This window comes from Pinus tabuliformis, chromosome 1_2, assembly GCF_031772625.1.
Source record: "Pinus tabuliformis cultivar Carrire ecotype Pingquan chromosome 1_2, CPIR1, whole genome shotgun sequence".
NCBI classification, from domain to species: domain Eukaryota; kingdom Viridiplantae; phylum Streptophyta; class Pinopsida; order Pinales; family Pinaceae; genus Pinus; species Pinus tabuliformis.
In genome coordinates, this window is record NC_142298.1 from 127,237,384 (window position 1) to 127,259,692 (window position 22,309).

The following is a 22,309-nucleotide window of genomic DNA, read 5'->3' on the forward strand; positions in this document are numbered from 1 at the left end:
GAAACTTTTTATTCTATATAAATTCTGATTTCAAAGACAAAACTCTTTGTTGTGTTTTCTTTTTATATATTCCATTGTGTTGATTGAATGAATGTAAGTTTTATAAAATTAAAACTTTCTTCTTAATAATCAAAAGTTTTGAGGAATATAAAAAATGATGTTTTTTTCGTATTAGTGATTAATAGTTTATAGTAAACTGTTGTTGTAAGTTAGTGTTTCTTATTTAAAAGAAAATACTAATGTTTCTATCCTCTTCACATTCAACTATTTTCCCACATGATTAAATCTAAAAAAAAAATAGTGGAAAAGAGCTTAAAACGAAATAATACAAGATAACTGCACTTGAAACTCTTGTCTTACTCTCAGTATGAGAGATCTAACTAAAGAAACGCTCCGTAAAATTTGTATTGTTGTTTTTTTCTATCAAATCTTGACAATATCAACACACTAGTGGTTACTGTGAAAGAGTAAAGTGAATACAGAAAAAAAAAAAAAAATAACATGAGAAAGAGGAAGGGGTTTCAACTGCAAGCGGTTGGAGCTTTAAGAATCTTTACTATTTCCTATTTTTAAAAGCAACAAGATGCTCATCAACAAGATGTAAATAGCGGATAGGATTGTCCCACTTAAAAGGTTCACAGATTCAATTTTATACATAGTGAATACTTCAAATCCTATCTAGCTAACAAAATTTGTAGACGCGAATTTTATCCAAAAGCCCACAACAATGCATATGAAACTTCTTGTTACACTCAAATAATACAAATTCAACGTACTTTGTCGCACAGGAGGATCCTATATTCACTAGCACAAACCTCATTTCTCTCACACAAACACCTTCATCTGCACATCTTTCATTGCACACAGATTCATACTTCATACTCTGCATATACTTCATTCCACATAGATTCAAATCTCTCTACAACTGCTCTCCCACGTAGATAAATCTATAAAAGTTTTAAATGCAAAAGTGTAGCTAAATCTGTAAAAGTTTTAAATGAAAAATACTTTAAAATAATTTTGTCCATTGAGAATAAACTTCCATATGTACCCCCGTTCTACGCTCACCAACATCAATCTGCATATTAAGCAAATTTGCATATATGTAATAGGAAAATGTCAAATCCTTTGTCACATCCTTCATTCTACATAGATTAACATTAATATTTTAACATTGATTTTGTCCTTATCGAATAAAGCTTCCTATGAACCCCCACTCTCCTGCACATACCTCATCCTCCGCACAGTAAAAGCTCCACACAAGAAAGATATGCAAAAGAAAACTTTGCACATTGAAACATAATAATATTGATTCAATATTTGTTCGTAGTAAAATTATTTAAATTTTCCTTTTCATCCCTATTCTCCCGCACATACTCTGTCCTCCACGCATCCTTCATTTCACAAATATCCATAGCTCTATGCAACTTCTCTCCAACACAACTAAATTTGCATAAGTTCTAAAGGCAAAGAAGTTTGAAATTAATTTTGTTGCTGTGAAATAAAGTTCCCTTTGCACCCCGTTCTCTTGCACATACTTTGTCCCCTGCACAATAAAAACTCATTAAAAGGAAACATAATAATATTAATTGGAGATTTGTTCATCACCCCCAACCACCTTTATAAAGGACCTACAAGTGCATCAATTCTGGCATCATTGGGTAGAATAATAACACATTGTCAGAGCACTGACAAAATAATAGCTCTATGCAATTTCTCTCCTACATAGCTAAATCATTAAAAGTTTTAAATGTAAATCAGTTTAAAATTAATTTCATGGCTGCAAAATAAAGTTCCCTCTGCATCCTTGTTCTCTCGCACACACTTTTTCCTCAGCACAGTAAAATATCCACAGAAGGAAACATAATAATACTAATTGGAGACTTTTTTAGCATCCCCCCCCCCCCGCCGCTCGACCTATACAAAGGGCCTGCCACTGTCTCGATTATGGCATCATTGCGCAGAATAGTAACATAACAGTCTTAGTGTCAGAGCACTATAAGAGCACTAACCAGTGGAATCACCACTCACAAATTAGTTTTTTTTCAATTTTAAAATGAATTGTTAGACACTCACAAATACTGAAAATAAACGCCCTTCACTAGGGGAATTATGTCTCATCAAAACTTCCTCAACCAAGTGAAAATTAGAAATAAGATTTAGTGAAAATTATAAAATTATTTTTGAATTTATAGAAAAATAGAAATATTAAGCATTTTCCCAAAACCTAGGTAAAAATTGTAAAAACACATCCAAATAATGCAAAGTCAACACAATTAGTCTCTCACAAGACAGAGACCAATAACAAACTATCACATTAATAAAGATGTTTACTATAATATTTATAATATATCTCTAACCATTAATAGTATATTAATATTTATTATAAAAAGAATTTTATATATTACAATATAGCATATTATTAATAAAGTCAATATATTACTAATATATTATGTTTTTAACATTTTTTTTATAACCCACGGCAATCACTTTTTTTTATATATTATATAATAATATATTGATTTTATTAATAACTATATTAATATTAATTAATATTAATATTACAACACATTAGTTAATATTGTGTAAACATTAATACATTTTCAATAATATAATAATAATAATAGTACATTAATCTATAAATTAAAATAAAATAAAATATATTAATGTAAACATTAATACTTTATAATCATGACTGATTTGGTCAAACACAACCAACTTTATGTTTACTATATTTAACAATAGTTGATGTGATGACATAGTCAAATATAGTCAACCTTTTTATAGTAAACATGGACAATCATAGTCAAACATGTTGAACTATACTCAAACAATCAATGTTTAACTATATTCAAACAATCATTAGCCACAATGGAAACATAGTCAGAGTCACACATTGTTAACCATAGTCTAACCAGAGTTAACCATCATCAACTATGATTATCATGGTTAACTATGATTGGCTATAATTAACTATGGTCACCATGATCAACGATAATTGACTCTATTCAATGTGGTTGACCTATTTCAACCATTGTGAGTCATGCTAAACCACCCACCACTTAAGTTGAACATGGTCAACCATGTTACCACAATCGGTGGTAGTGACGTTATCAAAAATATTCAAGAAATATTAACACAATATTGGACGGTGTCATGCCCCTACACCTGCGGTGATCTTCCAACCGCTTGTAGCGAGGTGCGGCACCACCGAGCGCTTTCTTTTTAACAATACTAACACTCATGGACTACGCCTACTTCAACATGAACATACTTAGCTTATGTTTTTACAACTGAATAAAGCATTATCCTTTATACTTTAGTGAAGACCATTCTAAATTATTAATCATGAACAATAAACCGAGAACATGAACAATAAGCAAGTACAAAGGGAGGGGCAAATCCCAGAAAGTCTGCCCAACAATATATTATAATAGCTTCTTCAATATTACAACACAAGTAATGCTTGGCAAACTCCAAGCCAATACTTAGAATAATTTCATAAACCAACCTTTTACAAATTATGTGCACCTTTGCACAAAGTGGAATGCTCACCCGAGCCACCTATTTCACCTTGTCAAATCCTGCACACAATTATCTGCACATAACTCCCACCTCGGCACGCTTGCCTCACCCAAACTGCACTTAAAATCAAAACTGCACCTTATAAGTGCCACGCATGAGATATGTGCAGTCTTCATTACCCCTGCGCTGTTTTACCCCTTGTGCGTATGAATAGTGCGAAGATATGTTCGATGGTTTTAAATGAATTGCAATCCATTCGATATATATATGCTGGTGAGGTAGCAAATCCATCCTCGGCTGACCTTCCAATTATTAACACGAACGCCCACGTTTAGCTTGCCTCCAACGTCGGCTCACCCAAGTGCGGGTGCGTTCTCACACATGCCCTCATCGTTTACTTCGCACCCGCCTTGCGCCCGTCGTTCATCTCTCAGAGGCCTTACATTCTCCTCCACCTGAAATCGTTGTCGTCCTCGACAACATATCATCCTGGTAGCTCTCTACCAAGATCATCATTCATCCATGATGTCGACCTCTACACAAGGCAAACATCCTTGCAACATATGTAGAGACTCTTTCTCCACTATGTCCCGGCCTAGTGACCGCTGCCACCAATCTCACCATACCAAAGTATGTATCTCCATAATCCATGCTCAGGTCCATGGAAACTCTATCCATCTCATCTGCAACATGTTGCCCATATGTGTGTCTCCTCCAAGTGAAGGGAACATCTCCTCAAACCAACTCTTGATGTGCCCCATTCAGGTCCAGGAAGCTCTCTTCATCATCTGCAATGTGCCATCCTCAAGTCTTCATAGAAACAAGTATGCACTTGTCTCATCTATCCATGTGCTGCCCATGATCCTCGATCAAATCAGCTCTCATGTATAGAAAGTAGTTGAGTCTCGGCTCAACCCATGCTCAAGTGTATCACCAAAGCATCCTCATCATCATCGTTGCAACTTCCATCACCTCAAGGTGTCTCATAACGATCCTCTACATCAAGTCACTCTTCCAAGCCATGCCCATACATGTACTTTGAAAGTATGCATCCCATACTGCATCAAAGTCTCCTGACCTCAGCTCCTCAATGCATTAGATCCTCAAAGTCCACCATACATGAAGTCCCTAAAAGTCACAACAATCTCATGTCCTCATGAGCCCCATAACCCATCCCCAATCAACACCTTAGCAAGCATACAAGATGCCTCAGCTCTCCATGTAGTAGGAATGCTCCATAGCTGCTCACAAGTCCATCCAAGTCTTTAATCTTATCAACTCTTGATGTGCCCCATTCAGGTCCATGAAGTCCTCTTCATCATCTGCAATGTGCCATCCTCAAGTTCCCACGTCACATTAGCAATTCCTCCTGCATAACATCCCTGCCTTAGCACTCCTCTTTGGATGCCCCTTGACATCTCTACAAGTGCTTCCACACAATGTCCTTGCATAGGTCAGCCATGCTTCATGTCTTCAAGTCTCCAACCTGATGTCCATGGCTAAGCTGCCCATGTAGTCCAACCAAGTAGACACATCACAACATCTGGCCATCTCATCCAAGTCTTCGATCTTCGGTTTAGTGAACTCAGCCACCCAACCATGTCATCATCATGTCATAAGTCCTTTCATCATAGCTCCTCCACCAAAGTGTCCATCAAGATTTACTCTTGGTCTCAGCCATGAGAAGTCCACCCAAGACATCATCAAATGTGTGCCCTCCTCAATCTGTCCATGAGTCATGCCGGGCACTTAGCCAATTCTCCATGTGGCTAAAGCATGACTCAATCTTCCACAACGATCATCAAGTTCCACCCTTGTCACGGGTCCTTGCACCTTTCATCATACGGTCACAAGTAACCCCAACAAGCCTTGCAACAACTGACAATCCTTGCTTCTCCATACAAGGTTCCATCATAGTCATCCATGGTAAGATGTCCTCTTGCCTTGGCAAATTGGCTTTGCCCTTCACTGCACACGGTCCATCTCCCAAATGCCCAAATGAAACACAAGTATCATTACTTACTTCATCATCATGAGGCTCCTCCATGTGAGTGACCTCATCCATCCATGTTGACAAACTGCACGATCCTGGTTCAACTTGATCAGCCTCAAGTTCATCCTCCATCGTAGTCATGCCTGCAACATCTTCATCACAGAAGGGGACAACAATAGCCTTGTTGCCCTTCAAGAAATCTTGTCCAAGTATCACATCGAAGTCGTTCATCTCCATCACTGTGAAGTCCAACTGACCCTTCCAGCCTTTCATCTGCACAGGTATATCATGTACCAAACCTACCACCTTAGCTCTAGGGTTTACTGCCTTGACCTCCATATCTGATGGGAAGATCATCAGTCCAGCCTCCCTTGCTAACCGTGTCGTCATAAAGTTATGTGTAGCACCTGTGTCTACCAGAGCTTGAATGGTCTTGCCATGAACCATCAAGTCGATGAAACCCAGACTGTTCATCCATGATTTCTCCATAGCCTTATCTGCATCGGCTTCACCCGCCATGAGCAACTCAGCTCTATCAGGCTTCACCATTTTACCTTCATCACGAGCAACCCTGCTCACCAGCTCCGACCGAGCTCTGATACCAACTGTCACGCCCCTACACCTGCGGTGATCTTCCAACCGCTTGTAGCGAGGTGCGGCACCACCGAGCGCTTTCTTTTTAACAATACTAACACCCGTGGACTACACCTACTTCAACTTGAACATACTAAGCTTATGTTTTTACAACTGAATAAAGCATTATCCTTTATACTTTAGTGAAGACCATTCTCAATTATTAACCATGAACAATAAACCGATAACATCAACAATAAGCAAGTACAAAGGGAGGGGCAACTCCCAGAAAGTCTGCCCAACAATATATTATAATAGCTTCTTCAATATTACAACAAAAGTAATGCTTGGCAAACTCCAAGCCAATACTTAGAATAATTTCATAAACCAGCCTTTTACAAATTATGTGCACCTTTGCACAAAGTGGAATGCTCACCCAAGCCACCTATTTCACCTTGTCAAATCCTGCACACAATTATCTGCACATAACTCCCACCTCGACACGCTTGCCTCACCCAAACCGCACTTAAAATCAAAACTACACCTTAGAAGTGTTGTGCATGAGATATGCGCAGTCTTCTTTACCCCTGCGCTGTTTTACCCCTTGTGCGTATGAATAGTGCGAAGATATGTTCGATGGTTTTAAATGAATCGCAGTCCATTTGATATATATATGCTAGTGAGGTCGCAAATCCATCCTCGGCCGACCTTCCAATTATTAACACGAACGCCCACGTTTAGCTTACCTCCAACGTCGGCTCGCCCAAGTGCGGGTGCGTTCTCACACATGCCCTCGTCGTTTACTTCGCGCCCGCCTTGCGCTCGTCGTTCATCTCTCGGAGGCGATGGTGTCCTATTACATGTTCGATGGTCGTAACTACAAATTTTTTAAATAATACTTAAAATTAATCAATAAATAATTACCTATTATACCAAGTAAGATGACATGATTGAGCTCATATATATAATTGTTCTTAATTATTGTTCTTTAATATGGAAAAATAAATGCAAAAAACTTACAATTAAGATAATAAATTTGTGAAACAATATATCTCGGTTAACCAAAGAATAAGTAAGATGATTAAGAATTTTAACAATGATTTGGTTATTATTAAGTATTGTACCCAAAATCAATCTATCTTAATCTTAGTATATATAATATTAATCCAAGGGTTTATAATATTAATCTTAGGATTTCTAATCCTATGTTTAATATATTAAGCATAGAGTTTAATATAGCAATATTAAGGCTAAATTTATTAATCCAAGGGTTTATAATTTCAGGGTTTAATACATGAAAGTTAGGATTTGATATTATGGTTTAGAATGTTAATTATAATATTAATTCTAGGGTTTAATATTAATCCTAGATTTATAATCTTAATCTTATAATTTATAATATTAATTCTAGAATTTATAAAATTAAACTTAGGGTTTATAATCATAGAGTTTAATATATTATATTAAGATTTAAATATTAATATTAATTAGAGTTTATAATATTGGATTTACAATATTAGGCTTTACCACTATTTAATTTTGGATTTCTAGGATTAATCTCAAAGATTTATAATATTGGATTTTATAATATAAGAATTTAACAACAACATTATTTAATATTAAGTTTTAATATTAGTTTAAACTTACTACTTAATTGAATATTTAAGTTATTTTTAAGCATACTAAAATTCAATAATAAAACCCATACTAATATGGAATACTAAAACTTCATACTTATATTATAATTATATATTAATTAATTTTAAAGTTATAATATTAATATATTATTATAATTATATATTAATTAATTTAAATGTTATAATATTAATATATTAATCTAATTAAATATTAATTAATTAAAAAGTTATAATATTAATATATTATTATAATTATATATTAATTAATTTAAATATTATAATATTAACCTAATAATATTAATATATTGTAATTATAATATTAATTATTATAATTATAATATAATAATACTCAATCTAATTAATTTAAATATAATAATACTCAATCTTAACGATCTACATTATTATTATAATGGTTCTTAAAGTTATTATTATTATTGTTACTTTTGCTATAGTAATTAGTGAATTGTTGGAAATTTAATATTTAAAGTTTATTTTGATTTTATTTTAAAATTGGTTATGGCTACCCATGGAATTACTGCGGAAAAGACACTAAGTGACACTAAGTGATAGTTAGATAGAATTACTCCTATCGCTAGAGATAAATAATCTAGGGATAGTCCAATTCCTAGAGATAAATAATCCCAGTTTGGTGAAAGAAGCCAACAGAGGGAAAAGAACAACCTTCTAGTAGTGCAGTGAGTGAGATAAATAATCCCAGTTTGGTGAAAGAAGCCAACAGAGGGAAAAGAACAACCTTCTAGTAGTGCAGTGAGTGAGATAAATAATCCCAGTTTGGTGAAAGAAGCCAACAGAGGGAAAAGAACAACCTTCTAGTAGCGCAGTGAGTGAGATAAATAATCCCAGTTTGGTGAAAGAAGCCAACAGAGGGAAAAGAACAACCTTCTAGTAGTGCAGTGAGTGAGATAAATAATCCCATCCCTAGATAAATAATCCCAGTTTAGTGAAAGAAGCCAAGAGAAAAAAGCCAAGAGAGGGAAAAGAACAACCTTCTTGCAATAAGTAGTGCGAGAGCGAGAGATAAATAATCCCAGTTTAGTGAAAGAAGCCAAGAGAAAAAAGCCAAGAGAGGGAAAAGAACAACCTTCTTGCAATAAGTAGTGCGAGAGCGAGAGGGAAGCAGAAAGCTGCCAAAGGAACTCTCCCTAGAGATAAATAATCCCATCCCTAGAGATAAATAATCCCAGTTTGCTGAAAGAAGCCAAGAGAGGGAAAAGAACAAATAATCCCAGTTTGGTAAAAGAAGCCAAGAGAGGGAAAAGAGAACAACCTTCTCGCAGTAAGTAGCCAAGAAAGGGAAAAGAACAACCTTCTCGCAGTAGGTAGTGCGAGTGCGAGAGCGAGAGGGAGGCAAATTAACGACTAGAGTAAGAAAATTATAAACTCAACGAGTGATATCTGAAGGGAAACTATTCACTCGAATATGTGAAGAAAATTTGAATAAAACCTACGCGGTCAAAGGGCTTTTGGAACAAGCTCAGTGGAGCCATAAGTACCAAATACTCAACCCTGAGTCTGAGCCATCACCAGTCCATATTTGTTTCCCCATGGCCAGTAAGTTATTGACAGCCTGAAGAATGGTTCTGTAAGATGATCGTCAAAGAAATTAAGAAGAAGCAATGATCCTATTTAAAAACCCTACTCAGAGTTAAGAGTAACCAAAATTTTATACCACCCCAATACCTAATTCAAGCTGAGATAAATTCATCGAAAAAGGGTCTAGCAAGGGCAACGCAGAAAACCATATCGTCATGTCATAATGTGAAGGTTGCATAAGATATATATAAAATCTTGTTGAACTATAAAGTGAACATTATTCTTTAAGCAAAGAAAATTTACACCTTGCATGACAGAAGAAAATGCCTACACGACGTAGAAGTCTTGCACATATGAAAACTAAGAAATTAACTGAAAAATATGGGATTTGTTATATGAACAATATTTACGAAAACAAACTTTAAACTCTACATAGAATAGAGATACCAAGAAACTCATGTTTAATACAAACTTAACTATCAAAAGAAAAGAAATTCATTATCTATAATGTTCGAACTGCTGAAATGGAAGATTCACATAGTTACCTAAATCTATACAGTATCTATAGTTGAGACTCTGGCAATAATTATTCAGAAAAGAACCATTCTTCAAAACACCATCCTCAAATCGACATATTACACAATCATAAAACCCCTTATAACAAATCTTTCTCCTAAATTTCACAACCCTCAGGTAATCATTGGAACCAACATCATAACCTATTACAACCCTCGATGAAGAATAGTAGGATGCACCTAGCAGTGAAAACCCATGTTAGAGAGGGACATGCCAAGCTGAGCATAAGCAGTATACATGCTGGAGTGAAGAGCCAACCCTAAACCAATTATTCACTGGCAATTGGGCTGAAAACATAATTAATTTCCAAATAATACAACTCCTGAAACCTTAACGCTAAAAGGGATCGGAGGGAAAGGGTTTCAACATGTTACCTCTCAAGGTTTTTTGTATGCTAAAGGATGAAGACCAGTTGATGTTACTGCAGATTCTAGGTAGACAAAGTTATTAGTCGAGACAAATCCATAAGTCGGTAATTCTAAAAAATAACACAGTAAATATCGATATCTTACCTTGATGTCGAAATCCTCCAAGCGTGCTTGCCTTTCAACTATAAACCAGAGCACAATAATGGCGAGGATTTGACAGGATTGGTTTCTGAGGAAGAGGAGAAGCCATGAACCTAATAGAAATCCTAGCCAACTGAGAACTTTGCATATCCAATCCTCCCAACAACAAACCCTTCGAATGACCGTCCAGAGCAGAGATAAAACCGGTTGATTACTCATAACCACCTTAAGTCTGTAGACACCTTCGGATGAGAAGGGGTGAGGATCAATGGTCCAAGAGGTCCCAGATGGCATATCGGAAGATTCGGGAACCTGGGGCAGCTGGCAAGTGCTATGCCAGTTGGCCTATAGTTTGTAGCATATCACAGGTCACAATAAAGATAGCTCGTACGGTAAGAACATTAAGGGCCTTGGTTTGTAGCGTAATTGTGTACACCTTGAACAACAACGGTGTGTTAATTAAATTCGAAACTTTGGCAAATGTGTTATTTTTCTAAATGGTATATATATATATATATATATATATATAGATATCCTTGGTCTTTTAATATGTTCCTATCTTGAGTAAAATGAAAATTAATAGTTCTTAAGTAGCTAATGTAAAAAGAACCACAGTAAATGAATTTTTGTTTTACTCTTGTGGTAATTTTGCTAGTTTAGAGGTTGCTAGGTTAGAGGGATGTTACAATTATGAATTATTATAATTATATTATAATAATATTAATTATAGACATATTATATTAATATTAAATTCTTATCATACAAGTTTATTAATGTAGTTTATGTTCGTTTAGTGGAGTGTCAATTACATTTACTAACGTAGTTGTGTATGTTACTACTATAAGTATATATGTATATATCAATCACATTTATTAATGTGGGTGTGTTAGTAATATTTCATTTTGAATTTTAAATATAATTTACATAATTATATAATAATTAGAAAAATTATTGATCAATTTAATATTATTTACATGATTAAGCATTTAAGCATTTTTATGATATTATCTTTATTCCCTATCTTTGCATGAGATAAAATATCATCATAATATATGTGATCAAGTTAAGTGTTTGTTTTTATTTTGTGTAAGTGTTCCTTTATATGTTTAGTTACACATTTAGCCTAGTATGAAGAATCATTATAATTTTTTGTTTTCTTGGGAAATTTTTTTCTTATACAAACTAACAACATTCCTCTTCTCGTCTCATTTTTTATTTATCTATTTATTATTCTAAAATTAATATTGTGAACTAAATCAAATAAGAAGAAGAAGAAGAATATATAATTGCCTGTAAGAATATAGATTACTATTTCCAAAATTAGTATTGAGAATAGAAATAAAAGAGAAAATACATAAGTTTTGGACCAAACGATCATCATGAAATTCATGAATGATGAAGGCTAATGTCTAAAAAGAGATTGCATGTTTAGATAATTCCTTAGCTCATGTGTTTAATTCCCTCTAGATGTATTAGCCATTAGTTTCAAAATGTTACATTTTGAAAATATTTATATTTGGTAACCATCTTCTAAATGTAAACACTATATGGAAAACTCAAGCGAGTGATTTCTCCTCGGTTGTGTTTCTTGGCTTCCTCGAAGTGAGAAAGGAATTTTTAAATCTATTTTCTCTAAGCCAGTAGGATGTCGTATTAAGGATATTTTGGAGACCTTGTCTTTGTTTTCTAAGTCTTTTCCAATGAAATGAAAAATGATTTATCGAAGGATGTAAGGAGTCGTAAGCGTATCCTATTGGGGTATTCAAACACCTCCAAAGCATATCGTCTCTTTGATGAAGTTAATAATAAGTTTGTTGTATGTAGAGATGTAATCTTTCTCCAATCTTCCAAAGCCGACAATGTTGTCGAGCGACAACTTGATCGCTTGGATAGATTCACGAATGAAAAATCATTTCAAGAATTTGATAATCAGATTCCACATCTTGAAGGGGCGATTCCTATACTTGATCAATCTGTGGAATCTTCTTCTGAAGCACTCTCTCCCCGCATGAAACTCCAACCACTGATGATACTTTGAGTGATGTGATTGACATAATTGGGAGACTCAATCTTGATTCAGTCCCAACTCAATCGACTAAGCGGACTGGATCATCTCAGAAAGGTCCTCCAAAGTGGCTCACAAAGTCACTTGAAAGTTTTCATCTTGATGAAGTTGGAAAGACAGGAACAATAAATTCAACCAGGCAAAATGGAGGTGATGTAGATGATTTTGATTCACTTGTTGATACAGATGTTGCTTATGATTGTGAATTGAATTTGTCTACAGATTTTGAACCAACTTTCTTCAAATAAGTCGCTTCTCATGATGAATGGAAAGACGTGATGCAAAAGGAGTATGATGCCTTGATAAAGAATTACACATGGAAGCTGGTTGATCCTCCATCAGGAACCAAACCAATTGGTGGCAAGTGGGTCTACAAGAATAATTATAAAGTTGATGGCTCACTTGACAAGTACAAATCCAGGCTTGTGGAAAAAGGTTTTGTACAGAAGGAAGGGGTTGATTATGAGGAGACATTTTCCCCCATAGCAAAATTGGCTACCATCTAGACACTCTTGTCCCTAGTAGCTCACAACGGTTGGAAAGTCCATCAAATGGATGTAAAAAATTCTTTCTTGAATGGATATCTAAAAGAGAATGTTTTTATGTCTCAGCCTGAAGGATTTGTTGTGAAAGGACATGAACAAAAAGTATGCAAACTTGTGAAATCATTGTATGGCCTTAAGCAAGCGTCGTGAACCTGGTATGAAAAGTTAACTGAGCATATTCTGATGTCAACTTCAAACATTATGATCTTAATGATGCAATTTTGTTTGTCAAGAAAGTTGGGAAAACAATTGTATATCTTGTGGTATATGTAAATGATCTTTTGATGATAGGGAACAATGAGATTTACATTGCATCCATAAAGAAGGAATTGAGGAAAGGTTTTGAAATGACTAATTGAGGGTATGTTCATTACTATCTTGGTATTGAAGTAACTCAACATTCGAAGTCTATATTCCTTTCTCAAAATAAGTACATTGGATATTTTTTGAATAGGTTTGGCATGGCTCAGTGAAATCCTCTAACTACTCCAATGGAACAAAACTTAAAGCTCACATCCATTGAAGGAAAATAATTTGAGGATGCAACAAAGTATAAACAACTTGTATGAAGTCTCAACTACGTGACTACTACAAGACCATACATTTCATTTGCTATTGGAATCCTCTCCAAGTTTATGCAAAATCCTTGTAAGGGACATTAGTTTGTTGCACAAAGAGTTCTAAAGTACTTGAAGGGAACTCAAGAATTTGGACTCAAGTATACACAGGTGGGTGACTTCCGCTTGATTGGATACTCTGATTCAAACTTCGATGGAGACAAAGAAACTGGGGTATCTACTTCTAGTTATTCTATGAGTCTTGGATCAAGAGTCATCTCCTGGAGATCACACAAACAATTAGTTCCAGCAGATTCCACAACAGAGGCAGAATATGTGGTAGCACTTGAGCCAACAAAAAAATTTGTGTGCCTAGGGAAAATTTCAGAAGATTTGCAAGTAAAACAAGTAGATTCAACTCCACTCATGATTGACAACACCTCTTCATTACAGTTGGCCAAGAACCCAAAGTTCCATGATCGAACGAAGCACATCAGTACAAAACACCATATGATTTGACATCATGTTAAGGCCAAGGCAATCCATCTACGCCATTGTTCCACTAATGAGGAGATTGTAGACATCTTCACCAAATGCTTGGAATAGAAGAGCTTGAAATATTTAGAACGATGCTTGGACTCACCAACATCCCTTCATATTAAGGTGGGGAATGTTGACACCTAATCATGGGGATTCGGTGAACATTTGTAAATAATGTAAATAATAAATAATGGAAAAGGAAGAGCCATCGGGAGGTGAAACCCAAGAGTCATTCCCTCATGTATATAACTATGAACAATCTAAATGAATAAACATAGTTCATTTAAGGAGTTACCTCCCGGCCTGACATAGAAGCTAAACTCTGCTCCACACTTTTCTCAATGCAAAAAGTAAATAGCCCCAAGCTAGATGGCCTCTTTTAAATTTTATCAAGACTTTTATGACTTAATAAAGGAGGATATCATGCCTAAACATTAAGGCTTTTAATTCTACCAATATATTCATTATCCCTAAGACTTAGAAACCATCCACTTCAACTATTTTTAGCACATTTCATGTTGTAATGTTAATCTAAAATCATTGCAAATCACATGAAGCTTATGTATAGTGAATTCATTTCAAAACAATAGTTCAGAGTCCTTTCCCATTTTCAAATGCATGATATGATATTCTTATCATAATATGTTATGCATACTATCAAGTCTCAAATCCTCCCCTCCCTCATTGTCAAGATGGACCCAAAGGCATATGATAAGGTTCGTTGGGTTTCTATAAGAGTGGCTCTCATAAATATGGGTATGCATCCTCAAATGGTAAATTGGATTATGGAATGCATTTCAAAATATTTTGTCTTAGTTTCGATCAATGGATCTCCCTCATCCTTATTCTATTCATCCATAGGGTATAAGATATGGGTGCACTTTGTCTCCTTTCTTATTTCTACTAATTTTAAAGGTTTGAGCAAAATAATGTCTGGTGTTAAATCCAAAGGAGAATTATGTGGGGAAAAAGTGACAATTTCTTATTATCTTGCTCATCTTCCTTTTGTGGATGATGCGATTTTTTTTGGTGTACGTTCTCATTAAGAATTCATTACAATAAATAATATTTTGTCCTCATATTGCTTGGTCATAGGAATGGTGGTAAATACTTCTATTTTTAACAAATTGTTTCATTTTTTGGTCAAGAATTCTTAGCCAATCTAGATCTTTGTTTCAAAATTTCAATGAAAAGAATGGAGGAAGGTGTAAGATATCTAGGGTTTTAGTTGAATCCTATTAGTTATCATCTTGAGGACTAGATGTGGATTTTAAAGAAGATAGAATTAAGAATACAATTCTAGGCATACAAATGGCTCTCCACAAGGTGCAAGTTGATCATGATAAAATTTATTCTAATAAGCATACATATGTAAGAGAACTCAATTTCCAAGGTCCTAAAATGTATGTTAACTGAAAAAAAATGGACATCCATGGTGTAGCCAAGGAGTCTGGGAGGCTACATGTTAAAAAATATTCATCTTCTCTACAAATCCTTGGTGGGAAAACCCTTTAGATAGTGATGCTTATTAGCTCTCCATGGAGAAAAGTAATGTGATCCAAATATATGAAGGGTATGTCAATTTAAAACTAGTTTAAAGAGTCTAAGAAATCTTCTAGTAAGAGATTGATAGTGTGAAAGGCCTTTGTGTATTCCTTCCCTTTGATCCAAAAATGGGTAGACTTGAGGGTTGGAAATGGAAAACAAGTGAGGGTCAACAAAGATCTTTGGATAGGGGCAGGAAAAAAACCATAAGTTGTGACAATACTTACTAAATTAATTACATAAAACTTGGAGTTGTATCACTGTGCACTTCAACGAGGGAAGGAGCGGGAGAACAAAAAAGAATGAGTTTTGGTCATTACTCTCTTCAAGATATTTAGTCCCCTAAGAAAAAAGGTTTTGGTAGGAATAGCTAGATCTCCATAGAAAAATTGGGCATAGAGGGTGAAATTTCCATTGAATGGCATTCACATATTGATAATCTAGTTGGTGGTTTTATTTGAATTAATCCTAATGTTGAAAAGGTTCTAAATTAGTCCTTGAATATAGTGATGGGAGTATTTTCATCCAAGTTTGGTTATAAGGTTTCATGCAAAGTTGTTTTGTTGGGCAATCATAAGTGCTCGTAAGAGAGAGTTAAGAAAATTAATGCTCTTGTGAATTTTTTTATAGTTGTGTTGTAGTGGCTACAACACCACCAAAACCTTTTCCTTGTATATCTAAAATTTTGGGCCCCCTACACTTTTCAAGGTCTTAGTGAAATGCAATGGTCAAAACTATTTAATAATCTAGTGCTTGTATGACTATGGGGAACATTTTCTATGCTTACCTTGCTTTATCCTCATCAATAGGGTTTATGACATTCCACATTCATTTATCTTGCAAAGGATGTTTTAGTGTTTCCTCTCCATTTGTATTTAGGTAGGTTAAAGGAATTAGTTTTTTTAATAAGGTATCAAAAGCCTTTTGTATGTCGAGGGTTTGGGCGTCACAATATGAGGCTTACTACCATTATAAGAAACTCATAATGAGAAGTTGATTCTATTTGGTTAGCAATTTAATAAGATGTACCATAAACCATTGATGATTCAATGTTTTCTTATTGCTACAAAGATCCATATGGCTTCATTCATACTTGAGTTCAGAGGTGACAATGAGTTTGGACTCCCCTTTACTTGGAAAATTCCCTAAAATCCTTTTCATATGATTTCCTAAGTCTTAACCCCTAATTTGAACTAACTATGAGTCCATTTCATGGTAGCAAGCCTAGCATTAAAACTTTAAACCATGTGTTTTCTGCCTCTTATAAGTTGCAATCTCAACTTATAGTGTTAGTCTTCTTATACTTTGGAAATGAAATTTGTGACTTACTTAAGCTTATCCTCTTTACTCGCAAATTGCATTTCTAGTTCACAATGTCTTCTGACTTCCATTTATAATTGTGATATGTCACTAAGACTACCTCCATCGCAAACAATAAAGTCATGTCACACTTTTTCACTGCGACCCCTCACACACCATCATTACCTTTTGTCTTATTCACTAGACATATGATCAATTCATTTACCTCACTTTGAACACTTATAGCTCCCCACATGCATATCCTCAATCCTCTTTGTGCACAGAAATAACATTCTCTCTCCCCTGACCATACTCTTGTGAATTCACAGGATTTGCTTCTCGATTCTGAGATTTCACACATGTGATCTCGAACCCTAACCTCTCTTCTCCCGTTGTAGCTATTTATTTCCCAAATTGGACCCACATCTCAACGTTTCGATGTCCCATATTCATGTAATTTTACTGCAGATTGCGGATGAAAGCACGTGAATGTTATTGAACGCATTCATATAACTTGATGGGCAAGATCGTATGGTGTGTAGCATGAGGTTGTATGAATCCATTTGAGATAAACTATGCATGTGTATTTTTCACTGAATTTGTATGATAGATTAGTTGAAATCCCTGCAGAATTATATTAGTCGAGTATAATAGCATTTTTTAGTCCCATTCACCCCATTTGACCAGGTCATTTAGATTATGCAAGTCACAGTTTAGATTATGCAAGGTGCAAGTCACGGTTTTAGAGTATGTGTTATAGACATTTTTGTGCCTTACAGCTTTAAGCAAGAAATGTCCATAATCCAAAGGATCCAAAGTCCCTAAAAGTGTTGTTCCCACCCCTAAAGGAACAAGGTCAACCAATGACAGCTTCTCCCAGAAGTTCTCCACCAGAAACTACTCAGAATCAGTCAAATCAAGATCATTTCAGCTGCTACACTAGCTACCTGCGTTGCATAGCACCCCAGTACACTAGCTAGGTGCGTTGCAACGCACCTAAATGCACTACCAGGGTGCGCTGAGCGGGAAATGCCAAATGGCAATGTCATTCCGCGAGGTGGACAGACAATGGAAGCTTCCAGAATCTTCCTCGATGACACTTGCCTCACTAAGTTCGACCAAGGATGAGTAAGAGGCTCTCAGCCTCCAAGTGGAAGCAAGAACTAACAGAGAGAAGCCACAAGTCAAAACATAAGCTGACTCATCCTCTCTGCTTACATCTATATATGGATCCCTCATCCTAGAGATCCGGAGGCTAGAATTTTGTACTTTGCAGAGAATTGTTGTTGGTTTTGAGATTGAGATTAGTGCATTGGGTGATTTATGCTTTGTTGGAGGTGAGGAAGGGATTCCTTTGCTGGGAGGTAGATGCTCGATCGGGACTCACTTGGTTGTATCTCCTCTTGGATCTTCTTATTATATCAATAAAACTATTTGAGTTTCTCCTACATGCTTGTGTATCAATGATGTTTTGTTATATTTGCATGTTTAGCTTAAATCTGATCCTAAGCTATTTATGAATGTAAATCTATGTCTTTGTGTAGTTTTCCTCTTCTGTGATCTTGCAGGAACTTGGTGAAGCTAAGCAAGAAAGGGAGCAGGTAGCGGGAAGCGAACAAAGAGGAGAGCGATTGGATCAACAAACTAGCGAAAGACACAGGTTAGTTACATCCTTCCTCTTCGTTTACATTTCATAAAGAAGAATACGAAAGTAGTTTTCCTTGTTTTTTGCTAAGGCACTGTCACACCTTAGAGTGGGATAGGGGCATTCTGAGTAGATACTTTTCCCAACAACAGTATGCTCAGAATTATTGTGGCTTAAAGGCGTGATTAGTATCCCTCTTTTCGTCAACCGTCAAATATCTCATTTACATGCCATAGTGACATCACAAATCAAATTTGCAACTAGAGAGGAGGCTTGTAAAGTTGCGAGTCGCAATTATAATCTCTAGTGCATTTAGAGATCAGATTTGTGACTGGTATGGGAAGCAATTACTTTGAAAACACAAAGCACATTTGCAGTTGGAAATGAACCTAGAACTGGGAAATGTTACTTATATTGGAGCCTGAAACTACGATTATCCTTGGTCTTAAATCCCGTCACAAATCACATTTCCAATTATCAGTGGCATTGTAATTCCAAGATTGGACCTACGCTAAAGCCTAAAGTTGTAACTCGCACTTGAAACTGCGACCTATGCTAACAGTAGGACCTGTGAATATACTAGAATTTGAATTTGCAACCAAGGATTTTATTCTGAGTATGGCCATTGGCATTCATCATTAGGGATAGTCTATTGACAAACATTGGATATCAGTTCCAAAATTGGAATCTTTTGGTTTAAGATGCGTTGCATAGTGCAACTGTAGGTAGTAATCAACAGATTTTTGGAAGGAAAACAAAAATCACTGTCTCGCATGACCTTCAGTGCAGACAGTAAGAAATCTAGGAAATTATTCTCGGAGTTTAGTGTTGTGTCTGGCTTATATGAGTCGCAGGAATATCTAGCAGAAACAGAAGATGGGTTTCTAATCAATTGTTTCTTCGAAGGAAATATTTTATGGACGTTTCTTCTCAACAATGAACTTCACTTACAAATTCTAATTTTCTCCTTTGGCAGAGGCCATAGAGAATATCTAATTTTCATGGTCTTTAGAAACACTCAGTTATAGCACCTGTTGCAACAGTAGGGCCAGATGAGCCACACGTGGCAAGCACAGCATGGCCTAAGGGCGGCTTCCTAGAGAAGCAAAGATTAGGAATATGGGAGCATGAAATTAAATTGATCTGGAAGGATTCTTAAATTGATCATGAACAACTTAAGAATGGAATACGCTGTGCGATTCTCCCCAACAAAGTCCCTCCAAATAGATTTGAGACTCGCATCAAAATTCATATTGGATCTGTCGATGAGGATGAAGATGATAAGGGCATTGCCCATATGATTGAATATGTTTCTTTCCTTGGAATTAAGAAGCGTGAGAAGCTTCTTGGTACAAGAATACGGTTGAATGTATACATATTTTCATCATGATGCGTTTCATGTCCATTATCCTTTCCTGAGCAGGGATTCATATGGATCTTTGTTTCGATTTATATTAGAAGCCCTACATGAAATCCCTTTCCAACCAAATTTCAGAGCTTCAAATGATTAACATTATACAATACATGATTGATTTCCAATTGTTGCAACAACTACATTTAGAAAACAAACTCGATAAAAGATTTTCGATTGGATTGGAGTCGTAGATTAAAAAATGGGATGTAGAGGCAATTGAAACTCTTATGAGCATTTGTAATTCCCTGGTAATGTGACACTATATATTGTGAGAAATATAGATAGTATTCCAAATACTATGTATCACATAGATGTTGTGTTTGGGTCAACTCCTCCTGCAAGCGAATTATTTGTTGCACCTCTTCCAAATGCATTTGGTACTACGGCCAACTTTCTTACACCCAAGTTACCAACTTCATTAGTTGATGTTATTATTAGTGAAACACCATCATCTTTAGTAGAACAATGATCAAAATAGTTAAAATGGGAAATGCACATGATAAGGCCACCGGTTAAGCATGAATGGTCTTTGCCTAGAGCAGGACATAAATTGAAAAAGCCATATATTTTCAGCATGAATTGCTTCAAAACTTTTCTATCCTTCTATTTTGTAAGATTCTTGGGTGCAAATCTATGGTGATTTGAGGGATGTACTCATGAAAAGGACTTTCCTTTCTGCATTGCACTTTTGGGTCAGTATTAGATATATGAGTTCAAATCCTCCTTTTACCACAATTGAATTAGACCATAGGGATTCAGGGAGGGAAAGTTGATTTTTAGCACACTTACAGTTCCTACAAAGCCCAAGAACTAGAAAGTAGCAGTAAAAGTTGTTGTTCAAGAGGTTTGAAGGTTGAAATAGCTTGGTGTCACAAAATAAGAACCTACTAGATACATGGATGGCCTTATAAAGGATAGTGAGCACTTGACAACAATGATCGATCATGTCCCATCTATTGGCAATTTGGACTTTATCATGGAGAGTAATACATTAGGCCATACTATCATGGACCAACAACAAGGTCATGAAAGTCTCATTGATCTTGTAGAAATAGTAACTCTTGAAGATGTTAATGACGTTGGGGAAAAAAAATTGGAGTATATTTCTAATTTTGGAAAACTTATTGCACATTTAGTTGTAACAATTATTGCTTGTGCGCCAAAACCTGACCACATAGATGGTGTTGGAGATGTTGAATTTAAGATACATCAAGAGGAAATAAAAGTTGTAAAATATGAAGGACTAAATGTGTTGATAGAGCCAAAGCGAGAGAAAAATCAAAATGGTTTCAAAGCAAGGAAAGGCCGCAGAAGACAAGAAAAGGCCAAGGCATTTTTTTGTCTATTGGATGAAGAAGAGAAGTTGGCCAAAATTTAGATCTGAAAACAAAGGCCATGAATTTTGAAAGATATCAATGAGTTGGCATCCTCACGAAGAGGCCTACATAGTGACAAGATAATTTAGAGAGAGCTATACAGGGCTAAAAGAGCATTCTTGATGAGGCATGAGTCTGACATGAAATAAAATGTATATTGGTTAGGATTACTAACACACTTGCAAGAGCCATCTCATCCTTGGAAGAATATTGCATGTATCATAGATCTTGCTTCTTTTATGAAACTAGAACATAGAGGATGTGTATGAGGCATATGACAACTTGAAGATGCAATGAGAAGCTAGTGAACAAATCTCCATCATAATTGACATGTGTCTGAGTTCATTCCCAATATCTCATTCAAGTTTGGAATTATCAATAGCAATCATTATCTATCTAAGATCACAATATACTTAGAGGCTTCACGATTCATGAAAAAATATTTTGAAGATTTATTATCATAATGTAAATATTCTTTTAGAGCATTTATAAAAATAACAAAATGAAAATCCATGCAAAGTCATAAAGAGTGAATAGGTCATGATAGAACCAAAAGGACATTAGGGAATAAAGTGGTTATGAGGGGAGGTGAAAGGTCACCCACTCACTTCTATAGATGTATCCTCATACCTAATTTAGAAAGGAATTTAACAGTTAATCTAGGCCAAGAATTAGATAGTTGATTTATGCTTAAGGATCTAGAGGCATTCTACTCTTGGGATATAGCATGGTGAGTTGTGGTGAGGCTAGAGTTTGGTCTTGGGAATGATATCAACTCCTCCCATCCCAATATTTGTTTTTGATGGGCTCATGGCTCATGTATTTTAATTGGAAGCATTATCAAGGAGAAGTTCTTCATTTTGGCACAGATTCCCATGCATTCCTCTCTTGGTTGTACTAGCTAAATGATACTCTAATCAAGTTTATTTATGTGCTTTCATGTAGGCTTTATGTCG

General features: G+C 35.5%; 1 long non-coding RNA gene and 1 pseudogene across 1 annotated transcript; one reads left to right on the plus strand and one right to left on the minus strand.

The window, feature by feature from the left end:
- Window positions 1-9,759: 9,759 nt before the first annotated feature.
- Window positions 9,760-10,574, minus strand: LOC149204848 (uncharacterized). The gene is made up of 3 exons (XR_016251810.1): window positions 10,371-10,574; window positions 10,233-10,288; window positions 9,760-10,037 (listed from the first exon to the last, which is right to left on the minus strand). It is a non-coding gene; the product is annotated as an uncharacterized LOC149204848 (long non-coding RNA).
- Window positions 10,575-19,722: 9,148 nt separating this feature from the next.
- Window positions 19,723-21,355, plus strand: LOC149204849 (stromal processing peptidase, chloroplastic pseudogene; annotated as a pseudogene).
- The last annotated feature ends 954 nt before the right edge of the window (window positions 21,356-22,309 follow it).